This window comes from Notolepis coatsorum, assembly GCF_963971535.1.
Source record: "Notolepis coatsorum genome assembly, chromosome: 2".
Lineage (NCBI taxonomy): Eukaryota > Metazoa > Chordata > Actinopteri > Aulopiformes > Paralepididae > Notolepis > Notolepis coatsorum.
The window spans coordinates 231,118,736-231,130,210 of NC_140166.1; the positions used below are offsets into that span (position 1 = coordinate 231,118,736).

The 11,475-nt window shown below is 44.1% G+C and overlaps 1 pseudogene across 1 annotated transcript in view; it reads left to right on the forward strand.

The window, feature by feature from the left end:
• LOC311223872 (disheveled-associated activator of morphogenesis 1-A-like) overlaps positions 1 to 2,166 on the forward strand; it is a 66,232-nt pseudogene extending 64,066 nt beyond the window's left edge. The window contains exons 22-23 of the transcript XR_014621037.1: positions 806 to 978; positions 1,808 to 2,166. The product of XR_014621037.1 is annotated as a disheveled-associated activator of morphogenesis 1-A-like (transcript). The remainder of the gene's footprint in view (positions 1 to 805; positions 979 to 1,807) is intronic.
• Positions 2,167 to 11,475: the final 9,309 nt, after the last annotated feature.

The window sequence follows — 11,475 nt, forward strand, 5'->3', positions numbered from 1 at the left end:
GAAAAAGCATTTCATATAAAAGTATTCTGTATTTTTGTATGACAACTAATAAAGAAACTTGAAACTAGATAATATGTAGATAGCAGTGTTGTCAAAAATATCGAAACATTTATACATATCGATTCTGAATATTTAAAACGGTTTCGATACTAATTTCCTGAAATATCGATATTTAATTATTCATAAAAAAAAAATTAAGGAAGTTGCATTGTTCATTTCAATACCTGTAATAGTACAGTAGTCCACACACACACATGTGCATTCAGTTAAGTCGGAATATGACTGTAATAACAGTTCAGTTTGTCAGGTACATGCAACACAGATTACAGTGTTTACATCCGTCTGCTTGAGAAAATACCATGTTCTGCAATAAAAATGATTGAAGTGAGATGAACAGTTATTTTTAAATGTGGTTGATCTAAAGATAAACAAAGGGTTTTAAAAGTGTTATATTTATCTTCTCTTATAGTACCAGAGAGAAGCTGAGGAGAATCAACCAGCAACAAAAGCAAAATTTGTTTAAAAAATATATATATATATATATTTAATTTTTTTATTTCATTTAAAAAAAAATTGGTATCGAAAATATCGATAATATCGATACTTTTTAAGGTATCGTATCGAAGTCGAAAATTCCAGTATCGTGACAACACTAGTAGATAGATGGATATATAACTAGATAGACAGATTATGTTGCTGATAGCCATTATATTATATTAACAGCGCCTCTCCCCCCTCCTCCCTCCTCCCTCCCTCCCTCCCTCCCTCCCTCCCTCCCTCCCTCCCTCCCCCCTCTGTGTCTCAGTTTCAGCGTGCGGTGCTTCACTTCGGCGAGGACGGCTCCAAGGCAGCAGCCGGATGACTTCTTTGGGGTGTTTGATTCGTTCCTCAGCTCCTTCCAGGACGCCAAGCAGGAGAACCGAGGACATGAGGAGACACAAGGAGGAGGAGGAGAGGAGGGCGCGCATGGAGGCACAGGTGAGCACCGGTCTCACTTGACATGCCCTGAGGTGGGAGTTGAACCCCGGTCTCCCGCGCCGTGGGCGGCATAGACCAAGAGGTGAACTCACTGCTTGTTAATGGGTCTGGATGCCTCTGGGGAGTGCGTTTACTTGCAGTACCGCTTAACGTCCACAGCCACTTCACTACACACTGTCCATCGTGACGGTGGCTAGACGCGCGGTACCTCTGTTACACACACACGCACACGCACCTTATTATCTTTGTGTTCACATTTAGACAAAGACACTATGAGTCTATGGATAGAGAGAGAGAGAGAGAGAGAGGGAGAGAGAGAGGATTTACACAATAATGAAGATACGTTTTTTTTTAAAGTTATTTTATTCAGACAGTGTAACAGAATAATTAATACCTTCTTATCTTTGATGACAACTCATTTCATTCCAATCAAATGTAATCACATGATTTAATGACTTGACTCTCCTCTCCTCTCATCTCTCCTGCTCATCTCTCTCCTCTCCTCTCCTCTCTCCTACTCTTTTTCTATCTTTCCTCATCTCTCTCCTCTCATCTCCTCCTCTTCTCATCTCTCTCCTCTTGTCCTCTTCTCCTATCTCTCCTCTCCTCTCCTCTCCTCTCCTCCTCTCATCTCTCTCCTCTCCTCCTCTTCTCCTATCTCTCATCTCCTCTCCTCTACCTCCTCTCCTCTACTCCTCTCCTCTCTCCTGCTCCTCTCCTCTCATCTCTCTCTTCTCCTCCTCTTCTCCTCTCCTCTCTCTCCTCTCATCTCTCCTCCTCCTCTGCTCCTATCTCTCCCCTCCCCTTTGTCTCCTCTCCTCTCCCCCAGTTGAAAGAGCAGAGAGAGAGGGAGAGGAAGGCGAGGAAGGAGAAGGAGGGGGAGGGAGGAGAGGAGGGGAGGCGAGTTTGATGATCTGTGTGTCGGCGCTGCGCTCTGGTGAGGTGTTTGACGAAGGATCTGACCAAGATGAGGCGGAAACGCCACCGCAACCAGAACCCCACCGCAGAGAGCAACCGAGAGAGACCCGTTACCAGACTAAACCACTAACCAACCAGCAATCCACCAATCGGCAAGACATTACGGAAGCAGTGGACCAATCGGCAAGACATTACGGAAGTAATGGATCAATGAGCAAGACATTACTGAAGCAATGGATCAATCGGCAAGACATTACAGTAATGGACCAATGAGCAAGACATTACAGTAATGGACCAATCTGTAAGACATTACTGAAGTAATGGACTAATGAGCAAGACATTACTGAAGCAATGGACCAATGAGCAAGACATTACTGAAGCAGTGGACCAATCAGGTCGGGGACTACAACAGCAACTTGCCTCTCTGGAACATGTGCTGTATATTATTTATTAATAATATGCACGGTCCCTGTGACAAGACATCCGTGAATTCATTCATTAAATAACTGTGACTGACGCCAATAAAGCAGCTCTACGCTCAGGATACTGGCCAATCGACACACTCAAGACTCGAGTCACTAAGCCAATGAGCAGAATGGAAGACTGTGCAACGACGATCACCGGACTTGACCTTTTGAACCCTTGACAGGAGGAGACCTACCGGCCCTGTTTTGTCAAGAGAGGAGAGACCGGTTTACTGGACGAACCGGTTCATCGCCCGAGAAACATCAAGTCGGGAGAACAATGGTCAAAATCAATCAACAGAATGACGTAATGACGTTTTGGAAAACACAAGATCGAGTTTTTAAGTAGTAGTGGCCTAAAAAAAAATTCTGTTATTAGTGATGATGTTTCTCCAGACTCTGGCGTCACCTACTGGGGGAACCTCCAGGCTGCTGAGGTGCTAACGGAACAACCTGCCGACCGATCGCCTGCCTCTATAGTAGAGTTCCAGACTCTTTATAGTAGAGTTCCAGGTTCCAGACTCTTTACAGTAGAGTTCCAGACTCTTTATAGTAGAGTTCCAGACTCTTTATAGTAGAGTTCCAGACTCTTTACAGTAGAGTTCCAGACTCTTTACAGTAGAGTTCCAGACTCTTTACAGTAGAGTTCCAGACTCTTTATAGTAGAGTTCCAGACTCTTTACAGTAGAGTTCCAGACTCTTTACAGTAGAGTTCCAGACTCTTTATAGTAGAGTTCCAGACTCTTTATAGTAGAGTTCCAGACTCTTTATAGTAGAGTTCCAGACTCTTTATAGTAGAGTTCCAGACTCCTTTGTGTTCTAGTTGGACTTCCTGTTGCTGTCGACACTTCTTCCTGTCTGAGACGGGAGGTTCTTCCTGTCACTCATCACTCGGACAAACCAGACCGGCAGCACATTGGCCAGTCGAACAGGACGAGTCTCCCAAGGGCCGCCTCCCTCCAGCCATGTGTGTGTGGAGACGGGAAGTCTTACCGCAGCAGGCCCGCCCCTACGAGGAGGCCCCGCCCCTACGAGGAGGCCCCGCCCCTACGAGGAGGCCCCGCCGCGTCTATTCGAAGCCCAAACAACTCGTATTTCCACGTTTGAGTTCTGCGCTCTGATTGGCCATTGACCTACGCTATTACGCCCCCCTTATCTACGCCAGTTCACCTCCAAGAAACTACGCTCTCGCCGGAGTCGCGAAACGCCGCGCCGTGAAGCAGCACCTCTGTATTAAATGCCGGTTCATTCGTGCTTTGAGGCACAATTCCTGACAGGATTCTATACGAGTTGTTTGGGCTTCGAATAGACGCAGACGGCGAAAGTAGAGAGTCGGCGCTGCACTCAACCGATTCATTCAACAGGAAGCGATTTGCGAGTACAATACACCATCCAACCAGAGTGGATAAAGAAATGCTCCAGAAATGAATATGCGTAGGGAAAGGCTTAACGCATGATATCTGATTTATTAATGCCAAATAATGGACGACGACCGCAATTGGCAGTTGAAAAGTGTAAATGATGGATTAGTCAGTAGAAATTCATGACGGCTCGTTTAGCTCACCTGGTTAGTTCTCTGCCTGTGGACCATATCGTCCCCGGTTTGAATCTCTTGGATACTTGTTTTTTTCTGTAACGTTAATTAATTCATCCACTCTGGTTGATAAGATAAGATATTCCTTTATTGATCCCCTTGGGGTAATTCAGGCATCATAGCAGCGTGGGGGGGGGGGGGGGGGGGGGGGTACACCGGTAGTGAAAACAACACGAGCACTGTAAAAAAATAAGTCAATAGAATTGACTATCTAACTAACTGAAATATACAGTATTCACAGTATCACAATATTCACATAAGGTGCAGTATGCATACGGTGGTGTTATTGTCCTTTTTGGGACACCAGAGTGGATAAATTATTTAACGTTACAAAAAAAAGAAAAAAGTATCCAAGAGATTCGAACCGGGGACGATATGGTCCACAGGCAGGGGACTAACCAGGTGAGCTAAACGAGCCGTCATACATTTCTACTGACTAATCCATCATTTACACTTTTCAACTGCCAATTGCGGTCGTCGTCCATTATTTGGCATTAATAAATCAGATATCATGCGTTAAGCCTTTCCCTATGCATATTCATTTCTGGAGCATTTCTTTATCCACTCTGGTTGGATGGTGTATTGTACTCGCAAATCGCTTCCTGTTGAATGAATCGGTTGAGTGCAGCGCCGACTCTCTACTTTCGCCGTCTGCGTCTATTCGAAGCCCAAACAACTCGTATAGAATCCTGTCAGGAATTGTGCCTCAAAGCACGAATGAACCGGCGTTTAATACAGAGGTGCTGCTTCACAGCGCGGCGTTTCGCGACTCAGGCGAGAGCGTAGTTTCTTGGAGGTGAACTGGCGTAGATAAGGGGGGCGTAATAGCGTAGGTCAGTGGCCAATCAGAGCGCACAACTCGAACGCGGAAATACGAGTTTCGAATAGACGCGAACAGGACGAGTCTCCCAAGGACCGCCTCCCTCCAGCCATGTGTGTGTGGAGAGGGGAAGTCTAAGCGGGCCCCACCCCTCCGAAGGGGCCCCGCCCCTCTGAGCTCCAGGTTGTTAGCGTGATGAAGGTGGAATGAAATAAACTGAACTGAACTCCTCTGTGCTGCGGCGAGCCAAGCCAAACCAGGCCAAGCCAAACCAGGCCAAGCCAAACCAGGTCAAGCCAAACCAGGCCAAGCCAAACCAGGCCAAGCCAAACCAGGCCGAGCCAAACCAGGTCAAGCCAAACCAGGCCAAGCCAAACCAGGTCGAGCCAAACCAGGTCAAGCCAAACCAGTCCAAGCCAAACCAGGCCAAGCCAAACCAGGCCAAGCCAAACCAGGCCAAGCCAAACCAGTCCAAGCCAAACCGGGCCATGCCAAACCGGGCCATGCCAACCCGGGTCAAGCCAAACCAGGCCAAGCCAAACCGGGCCATGCCAACCCGGGTCAAGCCAAGCCAAACCAGGTCAAGCCAGTCTCGTTACTATAATGTCGAGGTTTACACCTCCATCAGTTTCCCCACAGTGCCACCTGCTGGACACTTAGAGGTCCTGTTCTCAGTAACTCTGATTCTGATTTTAATACTTTAATACTGATTTATTCTGCTTTACTGCCAGCTGTTTAGTAGCTTATCCAGCTGTTTAGTAGCTTATCCAGCTGTTTAGTATCTTATCCAGCTGTTTAGTATCTTATCCAGGTGTTTCAGGAAGCAGCTTGTATTATGTATTGTGTAGTTAATATGATATTAATATAAACCATGTCTCAGATTCTAGATTTATAATATAAAGTGAGCAATAAAATGTACAGATGAATAAATCCCAGGTATTATTTAGGTAAAAATACAAAAACACCTTAAATAGTAAGGTGTTATATATTATATAACGACATAATGTAGAACATTCTAGTCGGTGTGTCTTTGCTTCTGTAAATAATCACAGATCTACTTTCACCAAATCACCATTTCCTTTAAATCATGTTGATCAGTGTGTTATTAATTAATATATTTTGTTTACTGTAGTGTTTGTGTGTGTGACACGCTATACCAAATGAGGACATTTTTGACGTCCTGATCTAGTTTGACAAGCTGTTGTAGTGTGATGTTGTGTGTGTGATGTTGTAGTGTGATGTTGTAGTGTGATGTTGTGTGTGTGTTGTGTGTGTGTGTGTGGGGGGGGGGGGGGGGCGTTCTATTAATTTCTATGGTTAAATTAAAAATTGTTTCAGTAAATAAACATTGTGATTAATTTATTTGTTTGTTTTGTAGAGGGTTGTTGACAATCAGTTTACAGATTCACATCTGTCTATAGTGGAGGTTTGCTGTCATCTAGTGGTGGAAGTATATATGACAACTAGTCCATAGCTTAACACCTGAATCAGGAGATGAACAGTAAATGACCACCCTGACCCAACTAGTACAGCAAAATATAGTTAAACTACCACCCAACTAGTACAGCAAAATATAGTTAAACTACCACCCAACTAGTACAGCAAAATATAGTTAAACTACCACCCAACTGCTGCAAAATATAGTTAAACTACCACCCAACTAGTACAGCAAAATATAGTTAAACTACCACCCAACTAGTACAGCAAAATATAGTTAAACTACCACCCAACTAGTACAGCAAAATATAGTTAAACTACCACCCAACTGCTGCAAAATATAGTTAAACTATCACCCAACTAGTACAGCAAAATATAGTTAAACTACCACCCAACTGCTGCAAAATATAGTTAAACTATCACCCAACTACTGCTGCAACATGTTGTTAAGCTTGATTGGTTAACAGATTGCAGAATGGGTACAATACAGTACAGCTAAATACACACAATTGTTAAGGGGATGCAGACCTGAGAAAGACTTTCGTCTGGTTTACATCAGGGTCCCCCATTTTCAATTCATCAGGACATGTATGACACACATGACATACAGATACTGCTACATCCAGACATTTATGACATGCAAGATTTGCAAATACAGTACTGTTTGTGATACAAAAAGAGTCCAGAAAAGAGAGTATATACATTTGATGTAAAAACTGTATATTCAAGTTCAAGTTTATTTAATAGTTGTCATATAGAAGTACAGAATACTTTTATACAAAATGCTTCTTACTGTTACGCTCCAGAGACTGTGCAAGACAAGATAAGTATGAAATAAAATAACATAGTATAGCATGTGAATTAGAAGTAAAAAAAAAAATGAGGTCACAGTGTTCAGTATAGACATATGTACAATGTTCGATGCAGAATAGACGTAACTGAGTTACCATATAATATACAATACTATGCAGTGTACTAATATACAATACTATATAGTGCAAGGCAGAAATGGGATGAGGTGCAATTTAGGTACAATTTACAGTAGGTGTACGAGTTGTAGTGCAAATCCTTTATCAATAAATATAAAGTGTGTTTGTGTGATCTAAAGTGTGGAGAGTGGGTGCTGCAGTGTGTTGTTTGTTTAAGTGAGTGTGTGTGCTGTGTGCATTTGATGGTTGTTGCATAGTGTTTATTGTTCGTTCGTTGGAGGAGGTTGGGTGGGGGGGGGGGTTGGGTAGGAGGGGTTGGGGGGGACACTGTACACTGTACACACTGTACAACTGTACAAGCAAAACTGTACATTGAAATATTGACAACCATACTAGGTAATTTACTGTACATTGGGGGGGGACACTGTACAAACAAGCAAAACTGTACATTGGAATATTGACAACCATACTAGGTAACTACATTGGAGGGGGTTGTGTTAGGACATTTACAGGGGCCAGTTTCGAATTGCAGTCTCCCGTAGGTGTTCTTTGAGAGTGGTTTTGAAAGTGGGTAGTGATTCACATTCCTTTACAGCTTTGGGTAGGGCGTTCCACATTGATGTGGCATAATTGTGAAACGTGTTTAGTCCCTTGTTTGAGCCGAATCTGGGTTTAACATGATTTGTGGAGCTCCCTCTGGTGTTGTGATCGTGGTATTCACTGACCTTTGGGAAGTATTTTGACATGCACATGGGTATCTTAGTGGTGTAGTGTATCTTGTAGACCAGGCCCATTGCAAGTTGCTGTACTCTGTCGTCTACTCTAAGCCATCCTAGGTTGTCAACGTGGGCAGGGGTGAGGTGGGTTCTAGGAGTAAGGTCAAGCAGTAGTCTGACCAGTTTGTTTTGAGATGTTTGTAATTTTGTTTTTAGCGCCTTTGAGGTGCTTTGGTACCATGAGGTGCAAGCATAGTCATAGTACCCTTGAATGAGTGCTCCTGCCAGAGTCTTCAGGGTATTCTTGTTTACCAGAGAGGAGATCCGGTACAAGAATCACCCAACTGCTGCAAAATGTAGTTAAGCTATCTCCCAACTACGGCAAAATATAGTTAAACTACCACCCAACTGCTGGTGCAAAATGTAGATAAGCTATCTCCCAACTACTGCAAAATATAGTTAAACTACCACCCAACTGCTGCTGCAAAATGTAGATGTAGGCCTACCCTGAATTTCCCCAAGGGGATCAATAAAGGAATATCTTATCTTATGTAAACTCTTTAAAAACAAATATCGACATCATAGAGGCATTGTCCACGGAAGACCTAGGGGCCTCATTCGAACACGTCGTTCACATACATAATGTTTTCAAAATGAAAATGAATAGCAGCCTCTTACCTCTAAAATAGCACATCCTGTTCTTGCCTTCTCCACCTTACTGGCCAGGTGACTCATTCTCTTTAGGTGGAAACATACCCTGGCCTCCATCTCACAATAGGTGGGTTAAGGAATTACTATCGTCTATTAATCTTGAAAAACTCAGATTCTCCCTCAAGGGCTCTAAAGGCTCCCTGAACACCTTGGAGAAGACTTGGAGACCCCTTCTAAACCATATAGAATCTCTGACATCCCTGCCTGGTTGTGACGACTCATAGGGATAGGAATGGGGAATAAAAAAATTAAAGGGGAACTATTTTACTATTTCTTTCACTATTTGGGCACTTTTACACAATTCCTGTGAGTTTATGGAACACCTCTGTAATTATATATTTTTTTAATTCATTGTTTTGTATTTCTAATCAAGTCCTCAAAAACAGCATTTTTCTACCTCAAGATCTCGAGCCGTTTTGAAGCTGGGCTCCTAAACCACTGTGTGGCCTGGTGGCATCTGCCACATTATCATGCAGCTGAGTCTCTCTGACATCACAGATCAGCACATTTTCAAATGACTCAGTTCCGTGAGGGTGAATATTGTGAGAGGAGAATTGGAAGAATGCGCCAATATGAGAATTAGAGACATAGATCATATTAATATAAGTCCACATAGCTAGGAAACAATGCTAAACATTGAAAAAGGCCATTTATAAGATAGTTCCCCTTTAAGATGTATAATTTGAATGTATAACTGGAATGTATACATTTGCATAAATTCTTATAATAAAGAGAGTTATAAAAAAAATAAAAAATACAATGAATAGCAACTAAAACAGTCAAACAATGGGGGAGGGGTCACTGCTAACGAGCGCAACACCTGCTGTACAAAGCAGGACACGTGCCTGGCGAGAGTTACGAGCTAAACGGAGCGAAGTGCACCTGGAATCTGAAAGAAACGGTTTAGCCTTCGTCACCGGAGGTGTGTTGCTTTGTCAACGGGTATAGGTCCATTTGAGATAAAAAAAAAAAAAAAAAAACTAGAGGGTGCAGCCAGGTCTATCGTTACGTAAAACTTCAAAAAGTCTATGTTGGCCTATCGCCTACTGTGACCAGTAGATGGACAGGGTCAGGTGGCGTCGGAAAGAGAGATGTGCAAACATTTGAATTCAAACACATTTGAATTCAAACACGTATGTGTGGCGTGGCGTGGAAATAACTGCCGACACGATCCAGAATATCTACTTCCTGCCACGAGGCCTCTCCGGGGCGACTGGATAAACCACTGGGAAAAAAACACCAGCTCTCTGTCTGTAAAGTGCTGCGTTAGTTGATGAGTCACGTCTGAATATATTAGATATTCTACGAGGGCTTTATAAGAGGAGTGGCTCCAAGTCTGTCATCAGAGCAGCACGTTTATTGTATATATGTACATTGAACACTTTTGTCTACGTACTTGACTTCTATTTTATACTTATTGTACTTATTTTATACTTATCTATTTTTATCTAGCACCATCTCTGGAGCAAAACAGAAAGAAGAATTTTATATAAAAGTATTCTGTATTTTTGTATGACAACTAATAAAGAAACTTGAAACTTGAAACATATTTATTGCTACCAACTTGGCTGGTCGTTCATACTAATACAATCGGCAGTATTAGGGGGTGGGAAGCTGGTGGGTGGGGATCGGACGTTGTGGACAGCGACTCCTACAGGTCGGTTGGTGCGCCTGCGCAGCAGAATCGGGAAGCAACGAGGGCGGCGTGTCCGTCCCACGCAGACCCTCGCCGCTGAGAGATGGCGCTGTGCAGGTGAAAAGATGCGACAGCTGCCTCCTCGAGTACCGGAGGGGACACGTGATGCAAGGCTTCGTCCACATTGCAGCCGACCTGTGGGAGGCATGGCCTAACAACGTTCGAGCCAGGGGAGGGTAGAATTGGACAATACGAGAAAAATAGAAAATGGGAGAAAAAGTAGATACAAAAAAAGAAATTAAAAATAAAATAATAATAAATGAAAAAGGAAAAGAAAATATAAATAGCCTGTATTCTATAGGCATGTTGTGTAGGCCCTACCCAAAAATCACAACAACCCCCCCCATGCCTGGCCGCCTGTTACTGTTCCGCAACTATAAGTTACATCCGGGGTAGGCCTGATTGGCCCCGACAGGCACGTGACGCGCAACTTTCTCTGCCGCGCGGCACGTGACGTGGAGCGGAGCGGCAGAGCTTGCGGAATTATGTAACCGCCCTAATCCGCCATGATTTTCATTCGGCGCTTCAGCTCACCTGGCAGAGCAGCGGTCCTGCGGTCCTGCGGTCCGTTGTTGACGAGTTCGAATCCCATCAAATTTTTTTTTTAACATGCTTTTTTTTTTAACGTGTATTCTTTCGCCGGTCAAGGTTAGGCATGGTTAAGGTTAAGGTTAAGGTTAGGCATTGTTTCGGAGTTGCTTAAGGTTAGAAGGGTTAAGTTTAGGCGCTGTTAAGGAGCTGGTTAAGGTTAGAGTTTGACTTAGAGAATGGCAATAGACAGCCTATTTCCGCGCGACAGCTCTCAGCAGCCTCGTTGCGCGTCCTGAGTTTGCCGCGTCACGTGCCTGTCGGGGCCAATCAGGCCTACCCCGGAAGTAACTTATAGTTGCGGAACCGGTACACGCTGCCTGGCCTGGCCTGACAGGTGAAAGTTCAATAGTTGTGAGAAGTAAACATAGAAATACCCAAGAGAGAGCGAGAGAGAGAGTGAGAGAGTGTCAAGTCAAGAGTTTTATTTGTCACGGCATACAAGCATAGAGTGAAATGCGGGGGGACATGCGGGGGGACATGCGGGGGGACATGCGGGGGGACATGCAGGGGGGACATGCAGGGGGGACATGCGGGGGGACATGCGGGGGGACATGCGGGGGGACATGCGGGGGGACATGCCCGCAGCGATGTGCAACATAAGTATAAGACAGGAATGAGAAT